Source organism: Tamandua tetradactyla, chromosome 10, assembly GCF_023851605.1.
Source record: "Tamandua tetradactyla isolate mTamTet1 chromosome 10, mTamTet1.pri, whole genome shotgun sequence".
NCBI classification, from domain to species: Eukaryota; Metazoa; Chordata; class Mammalia; order Pilosa; family Myrmecophagidae; genus Tamandua; species Tamandua tetradactyla.
The window spans coordinates 87,160,877-87,181,735 of NC_135336.1; the positions used below are offsets into that span (position 1 = coordinate 87,160,877).

General features: G+C 35.5%; 1 non-coding gene across 1 annotated transcript; it reads left to right on the plus strand.

Moving 5' to 3' along the window:
* The first annotated feature begins 17,188 nt into the window (after positions 1 to 17,188).
* LOC143649021 (U5 spliceosomal RNA) lies at positions 17,189 to 17,304 on the plus strand. Its single transcript, XR_013158900.1, has one exon. It is a non-coding gene; the product is annotated as a U5 spliceosomal RNA (small nuclear RNA).
* The last annotated feature ends 3,555 nt before the right edge of the window (positions 17,305 to 20,859 follow it).

A 20,859-nucleotide genomic window follows, 5' to 3' on the forward strand; every position in this document is an offset into this window, starting at 1 on the left:
TGCTGAATTTTAATAGTAAGAATTTCTAAAAATATTAAGGAAGACACTGCCAGTCTCCCACCCCAAAACGATTCATCATTCTCACCACCATCTTTAGCTCTCTTTTTCTTTGCTGACAAGGCCTAATATGATAAATTTCTTCAACTTACACAATTCAACTCCAAGCCTCACTGGTTGAATCACAATGGATTTTAGCCAACCGTACAAATTCCATTCTCTTTAATAGTTATTGGCTTAGACTTGGGCTAAGAACTTAATATTGCTCAATGAGATTTTCAGGAAAAAGTTATCCCACCCTAATGAAGAAAGTTACACAGAAGGAAATGTTACTCATCACTGGATATCACTATGCTTGCATGCAGTCCTAGGAAATGCTAAGGCCATCTTGCTGTCATGAGGGATACCCTAACTTATCAGCTGAGGATGACAATAAAAAAAGCTGGAAAGGCTACTAAGGTTTGGATAAGATTGATGGGCCACTGGAGCCTATCCAAATCTAAATTTATTAACATGTATGACCATGAAATTAAAGAACTGTCAACTGAGATGTCTTCTAATTTTAGAAAACACATTGTAATGAATGCCATATTAATCATTAATATTTATAGAGAGCCTACAATGTGTCAGGTCCTTTTCTCAGAACTTTGCATATATTAATTCATTTATCAAAATAGCTACTGTGCTTGTGTCTGCTATTAAATCTCTATATTTCTCTTCATTAACATCTCAACATTACTAATACTGGGTTACCCTTGAAATGTGAGAAGACCTTGGAAAAACTTGACATGTAGTCATTTAACCACCCCTTTGTGCCTCTTATATGCTACCTGACACTGGTGAGAAGGAAGAGCAATCATTGTGCTTATTTTAATGAGAGATAGAGGAAGAACTGAAGATTGAAGTTAACTTTGAGAACCAAAAATGTTTTATTCTAATTATCTTTAGCTATCTGACCATGAAAGAAATGATCAATTTCTCTGAGCTATAAAGCCAGTATCTGTAAATTTTTATTGATAAATGACAGTATTTATCTCTTTGAACTAATAAAAAGGTTAAGGTTGCTAATGAGTATTAATATCTCATGCCATGATTATCCTTGGTAATGACACTCAGTAAATGTTAGTTATCTCTCATTTCTTTCTCTCTGTGGTTCAAAAATCACATGAGGTGAAAATATTAAATTCCCTAGAGGAACGTATTTCTGCTTAAACAATAACAACTTCAGCTTCATGCAGGAGCTATCATTTATTTTATGCTGAGATGTTGAAAACTGGCTTGACGTGTTTTAGGTCTCAAGTATACCTGAATTTTTAAGGAAAATTGATTAATATAAATGTTAATCCAGGATAATCAAATTCTGAGTAAGAATTTGCCACAAATAAGAATTTTCCCAATGTAGTGAGAGACAGTCTGCTGTGTAATACACTGCAAGGACTGTAATACACTGTAATACACAGCAGCTTGAAATGGGATGGAGAGTGGTGAAAATGTTGAGAATATGGTATTGCTGAAACATAAAGTGTGAATGGAATGCAAGGTAAACTGAGTGAAGATAAGGCTTTAAATTGTGGGCCAGGTTTGGCAAACTTGGTATGAAATAATAATAATAATTAACATATGTGAATGCTTTTACTTTTCAAAAAAAAACACAAACAGGGTGCCCTTTCCTGGATTATTGAATTTAATCTAGGATTTGGGATTGGGGGTGGTAGTTGGAAATGCATTATATTTATATAAAAATAAACAGTGATATATTAAGGAGTATGAGAATTTAACTTGAAAGTTAGGATAAGACTTCAGAGACTATATAAAAAACAAAAATACATTTGTAACTGAGAAATCAGGATTTAGGGAATGATTTGTGATTACTGAATCATTATATAATATTCCTTTTTGCATTCTGTTATACTGGAGTAGAAAGAGGGAAATACCTGAAATCTCTACATTGTAATCCAAGTGCCTTGATCTCTGATAATGATTTTACAGCCTTTATCTTCTGTCCCCGTGATTGTAAAAACCTTATGACTAACCTTCCTTTGTACTCAATTATCCAGTTTTTCAACTTTAGAGTCTTGTAATCACTAGACAGCTGCTAATGTTTTTAATGAAGGGTCTTGGGTCAGCCCGGAAGTAACCTACCTGAAGTCCAAAGTTATCTTGATAACTGAGACTGAACCTAACCAAAATGGGCCTGCCTGACATGAAGAGCGGCTTAGATTTTAACCTACAAGTCACCTATATTTCATCATTTTCTTACATATGTTCTGTGACTAAGCATGTAATCAATCTGCACGTGTTCAATAAGTAGATCACCTCTAATTACATCATCTGGGGCCACTGTGCTCATTATCCTAAACCCTGCCCATCTTTTCTCTAATAAGGCCATAGGAATTACTGCAGTTCAGGAAGGCAGATTTTGGGCCAATAGGCCATCTGAGCTCCTACTATACACCTAATAATAAACTTTTCTCTCTTTGAAACTGCAGTGTCTCAGGAATTAGTTATTGAGTGCATCAGACAAAAGACTCCACAGCCTTTGTCCAGTAGCACATTGAGGAGTAGAATGAGAAATTAACTTGGAAAGTTAGGATGAGTCTTCAGAGATAGCACCAGGCTGCTAAGCATTTCTCTTCCAAATCTCTGGGACTACCCAACTATTCTTTTCTGTTGCCAAAGGTACTTTGATGGAAAACTTGAAGAAACATTTATCTATGCCAGGCTTTCTGAATATATTATCTGGCTTAATTACTACAACAATTATTGTAGATATGTGACTCATTACACTCATTTGACAAATAAAGGCACTAAGACTTATATGGTTAAAATAATTTTCTCATAATTACATAGCTAACAACCTTAAAGTGGGGATTCTACCAACCTAATCTCTACTTTCTCTACAATGTGGTACTGTGGTAACTAAAAAAAAAAACCACATATATGTATATGACAAAAGTGACCAATCATTTGAGCATTTTAATCAGTACAGGATCACAATCTCTCTTTCTCTCTCACACACACACACACAGTCGTCCTCAATAGGGCAAGAGAAGCATTTGAAATCATCCTGTTAAGTAATGATAAGGGTCTGGACTGGTGTAGAATTATTTCTAACAGGATAATTAATCTTAGTCATATTAATTTCTTTAAAAATACAGTGACTCTCTGATTATAAAGTATATGAAAATAAATCTCAGTCATTTCCAAAGATAACTCAAAACAGTAAAAAAGATGTTTTGATGAATCTTTTTATCAAAAGGGGAGATGAATAAGTCAACATTTTTAAGCTTTAGTAAATTTTTAATATATGGGGTAACCAATTTATTTTGATATAATCAGTGGTGAACATAATGTCATCAAGTATTAGTAGAGGCTTTTAACCAGAATCATGTGATATGTAAAGCTGTTGGACAGAGTTTAAAGAATTAGAAAGTTAGAGGATATTAAAAAAATGGCAAACGCCCAGTTGCCTTTGTAAGGGATTTTAAATTAAAGCAGCAAACCCTTTAAAACATTACACAATGGAAGGAAAGAAAATGAAAGCTAATTAACCAGAATTCTTTTTTCATTTTACAGCTTTGTAATAATCTTCCATGGAGTTCATGACCAGAGGATTACTGGACCTTGAGAAGTATTTGGAAAAGGGGTTGAGGTAGGAGCCAAAGCAGCCATGTGAAACTCAACTGGCCTGCCTGGGCTTGTCTGAGCCAGGGTTCACTTCTAGTCCAGTGTTACTAATAGATATAAAATCCAGATGGCACACGCACACATATACATTAAAAATGTGTGTATGTTTTAATATATACCTATATAGTATGTCTTATGAGAACAGTATAGAATATGCTTTAATCATAATAGAGGAAATTTTGATAGTTGTTTCAAAATCCTAAAAGTATTCATACCATGTTACCCCAGTGTTTCCATTTTATCAGTTTATATTAAGGATATTATCAGAGAGAATTATGAATATTGATTAATATACTTATCACAGTATCTTCATAATTGAAGATTATTGAGACAATCTAAATTTTAATAGTAAAGAAATGCTGAAATAAATCATGGAGTATTCATAAAATAGACAACAATAAAAATTCATTCATTTGAAGACTATTGAATGATATAGACATAGAGTAACAATACAGTAATAATGAACTGCATATGGCAATTTATAATATATACGTATCTTTGTATAATTCCTATTATATGTGTATTTATAGAAAGACTAGTAAAAATATACCAACATATTTAGGCAATAGTACCTAAATGGTGGAGTTGAATATCCTATTTTTAGTTTATTTTGTACTATAAGAATTTTGCCTTTTTCATAAAAAGTCATTTTTCTATTGTTTTCAAATAATATGGGGGAAAACAGTGCCATGTCAGCAACGACTTACAAAAAAGAATTATAAATGTAGGAGATAAATTTTTAATGCAACCAAAAATTAGGCCCTTGAAATTCATTTAGTAAGGGAAATCAGAAAGCTGATTATTTTCCTTAGGCAGCAAAATGTATAAAGTCTAGCTCTCTTTTCCCACTGTGCTTTTATTAAAGTATTCTCTTTGATCTTCTCATTTAATATATCAATTTCCTTTTAATAAAGTTGTGTATTCACCCACTCATTTTTATGCATTGGCTCATAATGTTTCTAAATCTAAAACTAAAGTGAAAATACTGACCAGAATATGTCTAGGCTGATAATTTCAGTCTCACATGATAGCACCAACCTCTGATTCTTATTTAAGAATCTTTTGAAATGATTCCCATCAGCAGGGTATAGTTGTATACTGACACCAAGTATTATCTTTGGCAATGAGATTTTAATTATAGAATGACTACTCACTGATATAATTTTGGAAAATACAAATGTTTCTTTATAAAGGATCAACATTATGCCAAGAAGAAATACTTCCTACTAGTAAAAGTAGTAGGAAGGCAAGAAAAGCACAATAGGGAAAGAAATCCAAAGTGGTAACAACTTTGAATTTCGTTGAATGGTGGCTGTGTGTGAAAGAGAGGGAAGAGAAAAAAAAAGAAATGAAATAGAGATCTCTTTGGTCAGTTGATAATTTAAGGAACTACTGTATTAGTCAGGTTTCTCTAGAGGAGCAGAAACAAGAGAAGATAACTGTAAATATGAGATTTATAAAAGTGTCTCATGCAACTATGGGGATATAAGAGTCCAAATTCTGTATGGCTTGCTGCGAGTTGGCAGCTCCAATGAAGGTATTCAATGAACTTGCTAGGAAAGGCTGGTTGACTGAAGTGGAAAAAGTGATTCTCTCTTCTGAATTCTTTTCAAATGGTTTTCAGTGATTGAATTAAGTGACAGTCACTGCAGAAGACATTGCCCTTAACTGATGCAGATGTAATCGGCTGTGGATGCAATCAATGTGCTTATCATTTAAGTCCATGAAATGTCCTCACACCAACAGACAGGCCAGTATTTGCTTGACCAGACAACAGGGCACCATCACCTGTTCAAGTTGACACATGAACCTGACCATTATGGTACACCTCTTGTCAAACTGACAGCTATAAATATCACCTTAAACCATGCTTAACCTCTAAATAGAAAACAATAATGGGCATATTTTTTCTTGGCTAATAATACAAAACTGTCCCATTTACAACCAGAAACATACCAAATGTCTCCATAATAGGGTGCAAGTCCTTGGGTAATATTCACTCATAAACTTGATATCCTACAACTTAAACACTATAACATGGATAGAACTTATGTCATGATAAAGTGGATGAAATAGAAAAGGAAATAAATATTTGCTTTATATACAAATACATGGATATTTATAAAAAATCAAGGAAGAAATATTCATACCATCACAGTCTTCATTTCTGTAACTGATCACATGGCCATAGTTCATATTTATCACTACCTTCTTCTACTACCCTTTCCATGTTCTCTTTACCATCAGCAAGCAGCTCAGATGGCCATAGTTCTTTGCCTGGTGGGGTACCCAAACCTTCATTCCTGAAGTTTCTGAGCCATTGGTAGTCCTGGCTGGATTATATTGTTCAGTTTTCCATTGACTTTAAAAACAGGGCATGGTAGTACTAAGAGACATCCTAGAAGATGTCCTGCATTCCAGGAAAACAATTCTTTACCTCCATTGTATAGTTGCAGTCCTATTTTCCCTTGATAGCCAGGGTAAATTACCCCAGCCAGTAAAGTAAATCCCCTTTTTGCCTGTTGATCCAGGGGTATGAGTAGCCCAAAGTGACCTGATAACAGTCTTAGCTTCCACTTCAATGGAATCATTCTTGTGTCTCCTGGTTGAAGCACTCCTCCTTCTGGAACTAAAACCTGTAGACCAGCAGAGCTCAAGGTTGCAGGGACATGAAGCAAAAATTTTCCTTGTGAACCTGTAGTGTTATTAGTGAGTAGTACCACTCCTATTTTTACCCCTTGATTCCTAGACCTGTGAATCCTGGCTATGGAAGAAGCAACACAATAGATTGGACATTGATTCAGAGCATACACAACTTCCTGGAGAACATTGCCCTGGTCCTGCAAGATATTGCTACCTAGTTGGTACCATAATTGGGTCTTCAAAAAACCTTTCCACCATTCTATCAGTCCAGCTGCTTCAGGATGATGGGGACATGGTAAGACCAGAGAATTCCATAAGCATGTCGTTCTCATATTTCATTTGCTGTGAAGTGGGTCCCTCAATCATAAGTAATGCTTTGTGGGATACCATGACGGTGAATAGATGATCTGGAAGTTCATGTACATAATTTTAGCAGAAGCATTTGCCAACAGGAAGGCAAACTCATATCCAGAGCATGCATCTATTCCAGTTGGAATAAATCACTGTCCCTTCTATGATACAAGTGGTCCAATGTAATCAACCTGCCACCAGGTAGCAAGCTGATCACCTCGGGGAATGGTGTTATATCAGGGGCTGACTGTAGGTCTCTGCTGCTGGCAGATTAGGCACTCAGCAGTGGCTGTAACCAGGTCAGCCTTGGTGAGTGGAAATCCATATTGCTAAGCCATATGCATAACCTCCATCCTTACCGCCATGACCATTTTGTTCATGAGCCCATTTGGTAATGACAGGAGGTGCTGGGAAAGAGGCTGACTGGTATCACAGAATGTGTGATTAATCCACTTGATTATTAAAACCTTCCTCTGTTGAAGTCATCTTCTGGTTTGACATTGGACACAAATATCCTCATTTTTTTTTTGCCTACTCAGAAAAGTCTATCATATACCTCTTCCTCAGACCTCTTTGTCATGCTCATTTCAAATCCCTGATTATCCAGCCAAACCATTAGCAACAGCCCCTGAGTCAGTATAAAAATATACCTTCTGCCAGTTCTCCTTCCAAGCAAAGTGAACAACCATGTGGACTGATTGAACTTCTGCCCATTGGAAGGATTTTCCCTCATCACTGTCCTTCAGAGGCGTCCCAGAAGAGGGCTACAGTGCTACAGCTGTCCACTTACAGGTGGTACCTGAATATCATTCAGAATTATCTGTAAACCAAGACCAAGTTTTCTCTTCATTAGTCAACTGACTATAGGGAACTCCCCAAGAGGCTGTATGTAACTCTGGGCTGGGAAATAGAAAGCAGTGTGGCAGGAGTGGGGTCATGGGCATTTGGGCCACTTTCTTGTGTAACTTATCTGTGCCTTCAGAACCTGCTCTGGGCCTATCTTGTATATACTATTTCCATTTTATGATGGAGTGCTGTTGTGCATGTCCAACTTTATGACTTAATGAGTCAGGCAATACCTATCACATGTTAGGCAACAGGTCTAATGGTAAATTGGTGCCCATGTTTAAGTGTTCAGTCTTTACTAAGGTGTAGTAGCAAATCAAAAGCTGTTTCTTAAAAGGAGAGTAGTTATCTGCAGAGGATGGCAAGGCCTTACACCAAAATCCTAAGGGCCTGCATTGTGGTTCTCCTACAGGGGCCTGCTAAGGGCCCCAGACAGCATCTCTATTCACCACTAACATTTCCAGCACCACTGGATCTGCTGGATAATATGTCCAAATGGCAGAGCTATTGAACAACAGCATGACCCTCTCACAGAGCCTCCTCTTGTTCCAGTCCCCACTCAAACCTAGCTGCTTTTCTAGTCACTCAGTAAATGCACCAGAGTAGCACACCCAAATGGGGAATAGTCTGTCTCCAAAATCCAGAGACCAACTAGGTATCGTGTCTCTTTTGTGGTTGTAGGTGGGGCCAGATTCAACAGCTTATCCTTTACCTTAGAAGGAATATCTTGACATGCTGCATACCATTGGACACCTAAAAATTTCACTGAGGTGGAAGGCTCCTGTATTTTTGTTGCACTTATCTACCATTCTCTGACATGCAAATGCCTTACCAATAAGTCCAGAGTAGTTGCTACTTCTTGCTCCCTAAGTCCGCTCAACTTCATATAATAAATATCATGGACCAGTAAAATGTCTGGTGTGAGGGAAAAACAACAAATGTCCCCGTGGACAGAATTATGACATGGGGCAAGAAGAGTTGATGTATTCTTAATGTAGGGCAGTAAAAGTATATTGCTTGCTTTGCCAGCTAAAAGCAAATTGTAGCTGGTGGTCCTTACCAACAACTATTGAGTAAAAAGCATTTGCCAGGTCAGTAGCTGCATACCAGGGACCAAGGGATGTATTGATTTGCTCAAGCAACCTGATACCACATCCAGAACAGCAGCTGCAATTGGAATCACCACCTGGTCAAGTTTATGATAATTCATTGTCATCTTCCAAGACCCATCTGTTTTCTGTACAGGCCAAACAGGAGAGTTAAATAGGGATGTGGTGGAAATCACTACTTCTGCATCCTTTAAGTGTTTAAGAATGGCACTAATCTCTGAAATCCCTCCAGATATCTGGTATTGCTTCTGATTTGCTATTTTGTTAGGTAGGAGCAGTTCTAGTGGCTTCCACTTGGCCTTTCCTACCATAATAGCTCTCACTCCACTAGACAGAGAGTCTAGGTGGGGATTCTGCCAATTGCTAAGTATATCTATTCCAATTATGCATTCTGAACCTTGGGAACTAACAATAGCATGGGTCTGGGGACACACTGTACCTACTGTGAGATGGACCTGTGCTAGAACTCCATCGATCACCTGGTCTCTGTGAACCCCCACTCTGATGGGTGGATCAGAGTAATGTTTTGGGTCCTCTGGAATTAATGTCACTTCTGAACCTGTTTCTAACAATCCATAATATATCTGATCATTTCCTTTTCCCCAATCCACTGTTACCATGGTAAAAGAGGTATAGGTCTCCCTGGGGAAGTCTGGGAGGAAGATTAACAGTATAAATTTGTGGCAGTGTAACATAACAGTGTCCTTCTCCAAAGGAATGGCCTTCCCCTCATTCAAGGGGCTCTGGGTCCATAAACTCTCTCAAGTCTGGGAATTGATTAAAGGGCTATGACTCTCTGTTTTTGTAATTCAAGTTAGACCTCTATTCCCTTGACTTAGAACACTTCTGTTTATACAGCTCAAAGAAGAATGTAGTAGACTGTCCATCTATTGTATTTGTAGATACCCCATGATCTACTAGTCAGTGCCATAGTTCTCAGTAAGTCAGTTATTTTGACTCCTGCTTTGAGTCTGCTGTCAATTAAAATAGCCATGTCCACCTTGCCTTTGGTGATTAAGTGCTGTTACCTGGCTTCTGCCAAATTGGGATCTGATAATCCTCATTGTATTTAAGGATTCCATCTCAGTAACAAGTTCTCATAGTAAGAGCTGATCCATAGAGAAGGGCAACTACAGAGCTCTTCAGGAATGATGGAGCTAGTCTCACAAATTTATTTCCCAAAGTCTGGTAAGAGGTATGTACTTGACTTTCCTGGGGAATGTGAGAAGTCCTTCCACAATAAATCCACTCTAACATTCCAATCTCTCTAAGCCTCTGGATCCCCTCATCTATATTATACTGGGGAAATTATGACATTTTGACCTCAGATAATGTCAGCCACCTTTTGATCCATGTTTCAGCCAACAAAACAGATAAACTGTTAATGCACTTTCTAATTCCTTGAACCATAATATTGAATGCAGAATCTATGCTTAGTGGGCCCATATCAATAAATTCGGCCTTATCCAACTTTATATTCCTTCCACCATTATCCCACACCCATAATGTCATTCACACACATGTTCCCCTGATTTCTGTCTATATAAATTGGAAAACTCACGCAGTTCTTTTGGAGTATAGCATAGGTCCTCATGGGTGGCACTTTGTATCTCACCTTTTGGGGCTTATTGTGACTTTAGTCTAGCTATATATCTAGAAGAATAAAAAGGGTGGTGGGAGTGAGTCCTGAAAAGAATTAGAAGTGTCTTTTAAGCTAGTTACCTCAGGACATTCTTTTATAGTTTCACTGGTGAAATAGGATTAACCTCTCCAACCAGAGGAGCAAGGGCTATTTCTCCATGGGCAGTAGTTACATGCCTTGCAAGCACTGACAGGTTAATCTCTTCAACTGGAGGTTGAATGACTGACTACTCAGGGCCAACTGAGGTCAGGAAGCAATTTCCTCAAGGCAGACTGGACCTTTGGCTGCTCTTTCCTTAGAGCAAGCTGGAGATTGGGAAACACTTTCTGCAGGGCAGGATGAAGGAGGGGTGCCTATATCCTCAAGACAGATCATTAGAGGTTGATCTAGAAAAGACTCAGCAAAATCTAGGATTTCAATGTTTCCACAGCCCTCATTGTCAATCCATATGTCCCCATACCAATTTTCAGGATCCCACTCCTTTTCAATCAATGCCCTCACCTATAACTGCAGACACCCTGCAAGATTGAGATTTCAGTTTACGTTGTAAATCTGCTACTCTAGCAATTAGACTCTGGGTCTGATTTTTAAAGATCTCAAGTCTGCAACTACAGAAAATAAGATTTTCATTCAGAACACTCATAGAAACTTTTACATCTTTCATGCAGCATTTAAACTGTAAATTTGAAGCCCTCAGCTCATTCTTTTATTTTATAACTGCTCCAGCATATCTGGGAACAACCAGCCAACACTGTTAAACCTTTTAACTCCACAAAACTCTATCAAAGTGTCAAAAACGATGTCATCCAGAGCCTTGCCTCATATAAGCGTACGATTAGCAGAATCAAATGGTGATATTTTGTGTATCTCTCTTGCCAATTCACCCCATTGACTGTCAGCATCATTTTGATTATTTGAAACAGACATATTAGTGCCTTTGACTCTAATTAGAGTAGAAAACTAACTGTATAAACCTGTTTTGAAGTTTCTGTTTCTCAATAACCACTTCTTGTATTGGTCAGGGTCTCTAAAGAAACAGAACAAACAGGAGATATCTGTAAACATGAGATTTATAAAAGTGTCACATGTAACCCGAATGTGAGATTACAGTGTAAGAGTGCAAATTTTGTATGGCTGTCTCTGAGTTGGCAGCTCCAATGAAGGTCCTCAATGAACTTGCAAGCAGAGGTTGGCTGGCTGAAGTGGAAAAAGATTTTCTCCTCTGAATTCTCCTCAAAAGCCTTTCAGTGATTAGATTAAGTGTGACTCATGGCAGACACTTAGTCAACTGCAGATGTAACCAGCCATGCATGCAACCAGCATGTTCATGACTGAAGTTCATGAAACATCCTCACAGCAACAGATAGATCAGTGCTTGCTTGACCAGACAATTGGGCCCCATCACCTGTCCAAGTTGACACATGAACTTGATGATCACAACTACCTATTCTAGAAATAGATTATATGTTTAATTGGGCAGACAAGCATAAAAAATATCTGATGGGATATAATGTCTAACATATTCTAACCCTACTTCTCTGTCTGATGGTCCTGTGGGTCCTTTGAGAGATAAGACCAAAGGAAGGGAAATCTCTCCTCATGACTGCTTTCCAATAATATATGAACAAAAGCAGGGGTGAAGATATCAGAGTTAAAGTGATGTTATTTGTTTGTGTTGCTTGCTCCAAGCCAGCATTTGTGTGGGAGAGCCGGATACTCTTTAAGGGTGTTGAGATTTCTTTGGAGAAGGGCAATATTGGTTTTCTTTCTCCTTTAACACATCTAATTGTACCAAATTGTCCCATTTCACTTACCCTATCATCAGATATATTATAAGATATATAAATCATTGATTTAACTTAATAATGCAAATATATATATGTATATATATGTATATATATATATATACATATATATATTGATAGGTTGAATTATTGATCCCAGAAATAAATGTGTTCTTAATCCTAGCCAATTCCCAGAGGTGTGAATCAATTGTAAATAAGACCCTTGGAAGATGTTGTTTTAAGTTAAAATGTGACTCAACTGGGTGAGGCTGGGCCTTAATCCTCTTAGAGAAGTTTAATGAAGAGAAAGCAAAGTGGACCAGAAACTGGAAGTCAACAGAACATAAAAGTGAAAGAAGACTGTGCCATGAGCACTACCATGTGACTGAAAAGACAAGTAGCCAACGACTGTAGGTAGTCAACTCCAGAAAACCCAGTCTTTGGGAAGAAAGGATCACTCTGGTGATGCCTCAATTTTGGACTTCCCTTAGGCTCAAAACTGTAGGGCAGTAAATTATTGCTGTATAAGACAACCAACTGTGTAGTATTTGTTTTAACAAATAAAAAACTGAGACATATATTAAAATATGAAATGTTTTTACTTACATGGTTTATGGCATAGTGATGACAAAATGACAGTTCATATTTATTTCATTTTACAAAATAAATCTGTGTCAGGACTGAAATTCAGAGGGAGAAGACCTCATACAATCAGGGAAAATAGTTATAAATATATAATTTAATAGCTATTGTTCTAGTTTGCTAGCTGCTGGAATGCAATATACCAGAAATGAATGGCTTTTTAAAAGGGGAATTTAATAAGTTGCTAGTGTACAGCTCTAAGGCTGAGAAAATGTCCCAACTAAACAAGTTTATAGGAATGTCCAATCAAAGGCATCCAGGGAAAGATACCTTGGTTCAAGAAAGCCAATGAAGTTCAGGGTTTCTCTCTTATGTGAGAAGGCACATGGTGAACACAGTCAGGGCTTCTCTCTCAGCTGGAAGGGTACATGGCGAACACAGTATCATCTGTTAGCTTCCTTTCCTGGCTTCCAGTTTCATGAAGCTCCCCGGGAAGTGTTTTCCTTCTTCATTTCCAAAGGTCGCTGGCTAGTGGACACTCTGCTTCATCGTGCTGCAGCATTCTCTGCTCTCTTTGAATCTCCTTCATTCTCTAAAATGTTTCCTCTTTCATAGGACTCCAGAAACTTATCAAGACACACCCAAATGGGTGGAGACATGTCTTCATCTAATCCAGTTTAACAACCACTCTTGATTAAAATCACATCTCCAGGGAGATGATCTGATTACAGTTTCAAACATATAGTATTGAATAAGAATTATTCTGCCTTTATTAAATGGGATTTAGATTAAAACATGGCTTTTCTAGGGAGCATACATCCTTTCAAACCAGCACAGCTATGTAATATATTATTGATTATATTTAGTATTGTTTACATATCATTTTAAATGCATTTATGCATGTATCAATATCTATGAAAAATATTCACATTAAGGTTGTTCACATGAAATAAAAGTCAAGGTACCATTTCAACCTGAATACATGAGATAAAATTTAATTAAAAGTTGATTGAATTTGAAATTTGAGCTAAAGTTTCACTAGGTTGTCTCAAGATCTGCCACTTGGGAAACAAAACTGCCACTTGGACAAAGTATCTCAACCATTTAAACATGACACTAAAAAATAATATTTTAATGAATTTAGCACACACACACACACAATACAGGTTGAAGTGTAAATGGTTTTATCATTTGGAGAGAGGAAAAATGCCACACTGTGCTTGTACCTGCTTCAAAGTTAAGGAATTCACTCTGTATTCATATACTTGAAAATACATTATCTCAGAAATGCTATGAAAATAAGTATAATAACAATTACTACAAATCTTATGAAAAAGACAAATCCTTAGATCATTTTTAATTACAATATATGCAAGGTTTTATTATTTCTTACTTAAAATTATAAATGTAGAAATAATCACAACTGATCAAGTTTAGTATCAATTTAATTATTGAAGAAAATATATTTTATGTCTGAAGTATTGATAAGTAAAATGAAAATTTTTACAATAGTTGTTATAATCAGAGGCCAAGTATTTTAGTATGGCTATATGTTTAACTTTCTGCTTACTTAATCCACACCATAGCCATAAATATTATAGGTCTAAATCTTGCCGCAGTCAAGCAAGAAAATAACATAATATGAGTTAGGCAAATTTCATAAGCTTTCAAGAATCAAAAGATAATATCACTGATATTAGATGTTTAAACCTAAAGGAACATAATATGATTGTATTGATATCTTCAGAGCATAATGAGAGCTGTAGTGACTGAGAGTGGTTTTCTACATGCATTTGCTACTTTCAAAGAACATTCAACACTTTGCTTAGCTTTCTTATATTTCAAAACATTGTCTCAAAAAGCAGGTTTCCTAAATACATCCAGGTAATCTAGATTAGTGGACTTCAAACTGGGCTATGAGTGTGTCTCCTCCATCTTGAAGGGATAATTGGTATGGATGTCATTAAAAGTTTTAATATCCAGATTCCCAAATTTTATACTTGTTCTGTACATGTGTCTCCAGTTTTCATTTCCCCTTTCCCAGTGATCCCTCTCCTGTTTACAAAACAGAGGCCCTCCTTCTCATTCTGCTTTAATCTGTACTCCCCGAATGTACAGACTGGATTGGCTGACCAAGGATAAATATGAAAAATTGGTGGAAATGTTGAGAAAGTGAATGGTTCAAAGTGAAAAAATCTTTGTTAAGGAAAACAGTGAAAATATATGTGTGTGTGTGTGTGTGTGTGTTACAGCTAAGTATGTGAATTTTAGTATAAAACTAACGATGTCAGATAAACATATGACATTACTATAGCACACTCTTCTTAATCCCATTTATTTATTGTAACAATGTTAAGTATTAACAGCTATAAAAGTTAAAAATAGGAATTGTATTGATACTGAATATGGTTCCCATTCTAGCAATAAATAATGTCTATACATGGATTAGTAAATTTGATGAAAAATATGATTTCTTATTTCATTAAAATATATCTTTTTAAATTTTTACTCTTGTACTGCATTTATTAAATTTATATATAAAATATTTAAATGTGTTAAAATTCTAATGTATTCAAGTTTTTATTTAATGCATGCTCTACATAATCTAATGATAATGCAATACAGAAGAAATTGTCTCAGAAAAATATAATTAATATTCTTAATTGTCTTATATTTGTTTCAGAGAACTATAATAACTGTTCAATAAAAGAATTCAAAGCATTGGGATAAAACTTTGTGAAAGTGAAATGGCATTATGTATTTAAAGAGAAAAAGAGTAATGAAAGATTTTTAAATGATAAGGAAGTTGAAAATACTCATGGATATTTTCATATGGACAATGGTAGGGATCAAACTGACACTGTTTCAGATTCCATAAAATACATTTTTTAAGCTGATGTAATGATTCATTCTGAAATGTCCATATTTCCAGTATAACAGAGATTTATGGAAGGAAACATACAGAATTATCTTCAAGACCTTGTATAAAACAATGGATTCCAAGACTTTATACCAGAAGCACAAGCAACAAACGAAAATATAGAGATATAGATTCCATCAAAATCAAGACCTTTTGTGCAAGGAAAGGAAAAGATAATCAACACAATGGGAGAAAATATTCCAAAACCATATATATGATAAAGTTTTAATATCCAGAATGTTTTTAAAAATCCCATTACTCAATAACAAAAAGACAAACAATCCAATTTAAAAAATGGGCAAGAGAATTGGCCAGAGATTTCTCCATAGAAGATTCACAAACTGCCAAGAAGTATAGGAAAAGATGCCCAACATCATTAGCCATTATGGTACAATTAAGACTCTGTCAGATAAGTACAAATGAGAGACTCATCATTATAATAGCTTGCACTGGGAGGTGTTATTAGAGAAGAAAAGAAAAAAATGGGTTCAAGGGGAATTGACAGGTAAAGGTATCAGAATGAATAGATGAGTGTAAGTGAGTGGGGTACATGGATACCCAGATTTCTGGCTTGACCAGCTGGGTGGGAGGTGGTGCAATATAATAAGAGGAAGAAAACACCAAAGGAGAATCAAATTTAAAGAGAAGGAACATCATGGTTATGGTGTTGGATAGGTTTAATTGAATCAATCTTTAAACTAAGAAGTGGATGAATGTTAGCAAATGATTATATAAATTTGCAAATCAGACAGGATATTCTGATGCTATTGATACTGAGATGAAAGTCATTATTAGCAGGTTGTTGAGGGAACTTCCTCTGAAGGTTTCAGAGCTAGGAGCTAAAGCCTTCTCCATGGAAATATGAACAGATAAAAGAATATTAGAATGTGAGCTAGGTAGGAATAAGGTCTAGGGAAAAAGGTGAATGAATTAGCAAGAGAGGTTCTTCAGGGGCCAATGATATTCCTGAGAATGATATTCTCAGGAAGTTCCCTGAGAAATATGACCAAAGCTCCTGGAAACAAAACTCCAAGTGAAATGTGTGGGACAGTTCATTGATATATCCTGATGGAGCTCAGATTTACTGAGGGGCTTGCAAATTTAAGGAGTCACCCATGATAAGAGTATAAAGAATTAATCTTTAGTAAGCATTCAAATCAGGGCATATACAAACCATAAAGCATGACTTACCCTTTATTTACCCCATGGGTTAAAAAAGTGTCCCTCTGAAATATGCAAAAGAAGAACAATGAAGTCTTAACCATCTGGGCAACACTGGCGTCACCCAAATGATGTTCTCATCAACCATCTTCCCTTTCTGAAACAAATCTAGATGCTTATATAACTTTACTTCTAACAGAAATTAGACACAGTGTGATTAAAATAATGGTTTATTCAGATATGTATGCCCATCAGTAACAGTTGTGGGGTCCACCGTCAAAAGTTCAAACAAAGGTCCACAGACCACATGTCTAAATATCTAAGTTATAAATCAAGGTAAAACCCTGTTACAGAGAATTGGTTCTATTCTTCTACATTAACAAATATGCCTTTATAATGACCATGAATAAATATGTGTAAAGCTATAATTTTAATATGATCAGCATCTACAAAATATCAACTATATATACTCTAGTTTCTCTTCAGATCATATAAATCTTTTGCCTTTTACTAAAGATTTCCGTGGAGAGAAACAACTCTGAGTCTTAAACCAATTTTTTGAGGCCTTGTTTAGGCAAGGCTAATAAAATGGTAAAAAAATAAAAAATTTAAAAAAATATCAACTATACCTGAATTTTATCACATATATGTCAAACATCTTGGAGTAAGTGCTGTTTTCTGGGTTCTCTGCTTTTCAAATTAGCAAGTTTTTCTGATTAAAAGGTCAATGTGTTTTTGCCATTTACAAAGATTTACATTATGGTTTATGGATCCATATTGCTTTAACATTTATTGATACTGTCAAACTTTTGAAATTACTGGGTAATGCACCAGCTAACCATCAAAACATTAAAGTGATTACTGTTATTTTTTTCTTCCCTCTTTGTAGTTAACTATAAATGATGAATTTGGCTCTAAAGCAAGGGAAGGATAATACCAACCAAGAGTAAACACAAAATGAGAGGTATACTACATGATTAAGCCCTTCTCAGCTTACTCTATTTCCCCATTTATAAATAAAAATACTGCCTTTTCCAGCAATCTCTCTCCAGTTTAATTCCAATTTTACTGTGTGCCTTCTTTGTTTTTGTATTTTCACCATTTAAAAGAAGGAGAAATAATAAGCCCGACTATTTACTTCAATTTTTAGGATCATTCTATGTCAGGGAATATGAAGAATCAGCTGAAGAGTCTTGAATGCAGTTGGGAAAATCTGCATAATAAGGGCAATTGGTGCCTTAAAATTATATAGTGTGGCACACTGACTTCCTTTGAAAGAAAACTGAGAGGGAAGAAGATGTGAGAAGACTTTCCAAAAATGTCTAATATTGATAGAGCATGCTCTGTTACTATTGAAGACAAATACAAATGTGATTTTTAAGAAGTTGAATGGCAACAGATAAGGAAAACCAAGGGGACTGTTATTTGGCATCAAGTCTATTTTCTTTTTTGTCAGTTACTTTGTGTTCACCCATTCCAAAATATTTCCCATTTTAATACTCAGTATTCCATTAAAGAAGTACACAGATGTATGAGCAGGTAAGGAAAAATAAAAAATACAAAATATACAATCTAATACAGCTGGGGATAATTAGCAAAGAATTAAGGTTTTTCCAGAAATAAAAGGAAATTAGGTAGACAAATTTTAGCCAGGCTTTGGAAGACCAATGGTAAGAGAAAATATTTAAAATCCCTATCCCCCTTCTCTTCCATTTTATAGGATCTGACAAAATAAACACTGTACAAATATCTTAAAAATTGCCAAATGGTGATATTCATAATTTGACTGAGGTCATCTTAATGAAACTGGGCTGATCCTAATAATATTTGAGAATTTAATTAATTATGATCCATATATCTTTGGTACCCAATTTTAAAGCTTAAACATGCCCTGTAAATTCTCAGAAAAGTGATTCCAAATGACTATATAATTTTTAATCTTTTATTTTCTACCCTGAATATTAGGGTCTGAGAGAATAAAATCATTGTTCTACACACAAACTACTTTTATTTTTCCTGTAGAATCAAATGTTTTCCTGGGTGTTCTAGTTTGCTAGTTGCCAGAATGTAATATACCATAAATGGAACGGCTTTTAAAAGGGAAATTTAATGAGTTGCTAGTTTACAGTACTAAGGCCAAGAAAATGTCCCAATTAAAACAAGGCTATGGAAATGTCCAATCTAAGGCATCCAGGGAAACGTACCTTGGTTTAAGAAGGCTAATGAAATTCAGGGTTTCTCTCTCAAGTGAGAAGGCACATGGCGAACACAGTCAGTTTCTCTCTCATCTGGAAAGGCACAAGGTGAACGCAGCATCATCTTCTAGCTTCTTCTCCTGGTTTCATGTTTATGAAGCTCCCTGGGAGACATTTTCCTTCTTCGTCTCCAAAGGTCTCTGGTTGGTGGACTCTGTTTCTTGTGGCTATGTCGTTCTGCTCTGCTCTCTCCAAATCTCTCATTCTCCAAAATGTTTCCTCTTTTATAGGACTTCAGAAACTAATCAAGACCCACCCAGATAGATGGAGACATGCCCCCACCTAATCCAGTTTAACAATGACTCTTGATTAAATCACATCTCTAGGGAGATGATCTAATTACAGTTTCAAACATATGGTTCTGAATAAGGATTAGAAGAAACAGCTGCCTTTACAAAATGGAATTAGGATTAAAACATGGCTTTTCTAGGGTACATATATCCTTTCAAACCAGCACTCTGGGTTATGAATTCAAATAGATAAGGATGCTTCAATAAAGCTGAACTGTTAAAATTTCATTCAATTCAATAAAATAGTGATCAATATCTGTTCTGTGTATGCAGATGATATTGAAGGATGTGAATATTCCTATTACTCAATTCCTAAAAGCCTAGCTAACAAAGCTCAGACTATGGGTTTTGTTTGTTTGTTTTGATGGTCAAAATATTCCAAAAGTTGGGAATGCTGTGCACTAAAGTTCTCTGAACTTCTTATTTCTATCATCTAATGAGGTATTTTATCAATTGATGTATTGAAAATACTTCCAAATGTATATTCCCTCTTTGTTGTAACTGAGTGTGCTGACATTGAAGAGATTAATTATAATGAGGAAAACTGGTCAAACATAATTATGTACATATAAAGGAGACTTTTTAAAAAAATATTTAGGTGAGTCAAAAAAAGTTATACCTGGGCTTCCCATGAACCAGAGAAAAGTGGATTTCTTCTCTTGAAACCAATTTAGATTTATGATGGCTTGAAGGCTTGAATTTTTATGTAATTCATTTGCTACACATTAAATTGCCAATTTATATTAACGCAAAAGAGTGAGATTATATTAAATTTTTTATGTCTGTATAAAGAGTTGGATGTTTACCTTTCTTTAAAGCTGTAGATATTCACTTTAAAACATGCAAAAGGGCATTCTCATAGTTTCACTGGAAGTTAATGAATAGCTAATACTTCTGCACCAAAGTGTAAGTTAAGGAAATGTAGGTTTTATACAATATCCATTTTGAATTTTACTATTTCTTCTTGACATCCTTCCTCTCCTGTGTACTGTTATCTCTTTTACTTCTAAACACTTCCTTGTGCATTTGGATACATTCTTCCTGCTAACTTTTAATGTTGACATTAAACCTAGGCCTGAGGCACATTCTTTGTTTAATCTTCAAGAATCAGAAAATGAATAAACAAGATTTATAAGTTGTTGATTTAACGAAATGCTTAGATATGACATCAGGGGAAACTTTGTACCCATTTGAATAATTTAATATAGGAGCTGAAACAACCCTCTGATTCTGTGATCTTCAATATTTTATGTTACTTAAGAAAAGTATTTTAACGTCTATCAGCATTTTTACAGATTTGTGAAACATGGTTGTATAGAACATCCTTGGTTATAGTTTCAAAAAAAATTGTTGTCTTAGATCTATAAAATAATTAATTTTACATACTCATTCAGTGCTATTGGAAACAGATTCTATTTCATTTCACTTTCTTTGAAAATATTGAAAAAAAACATACATCTCATTAACATCTCCTTTAGAGGTCTTCAAAATCATACAAAGTTTTGTTTAAAGCAATTGCATTTTCTTCAACAACTATTTAAAAGTGTCTTCTTTATACAAAAGCCTGGACATTTCAGAACCAAGATGATAAG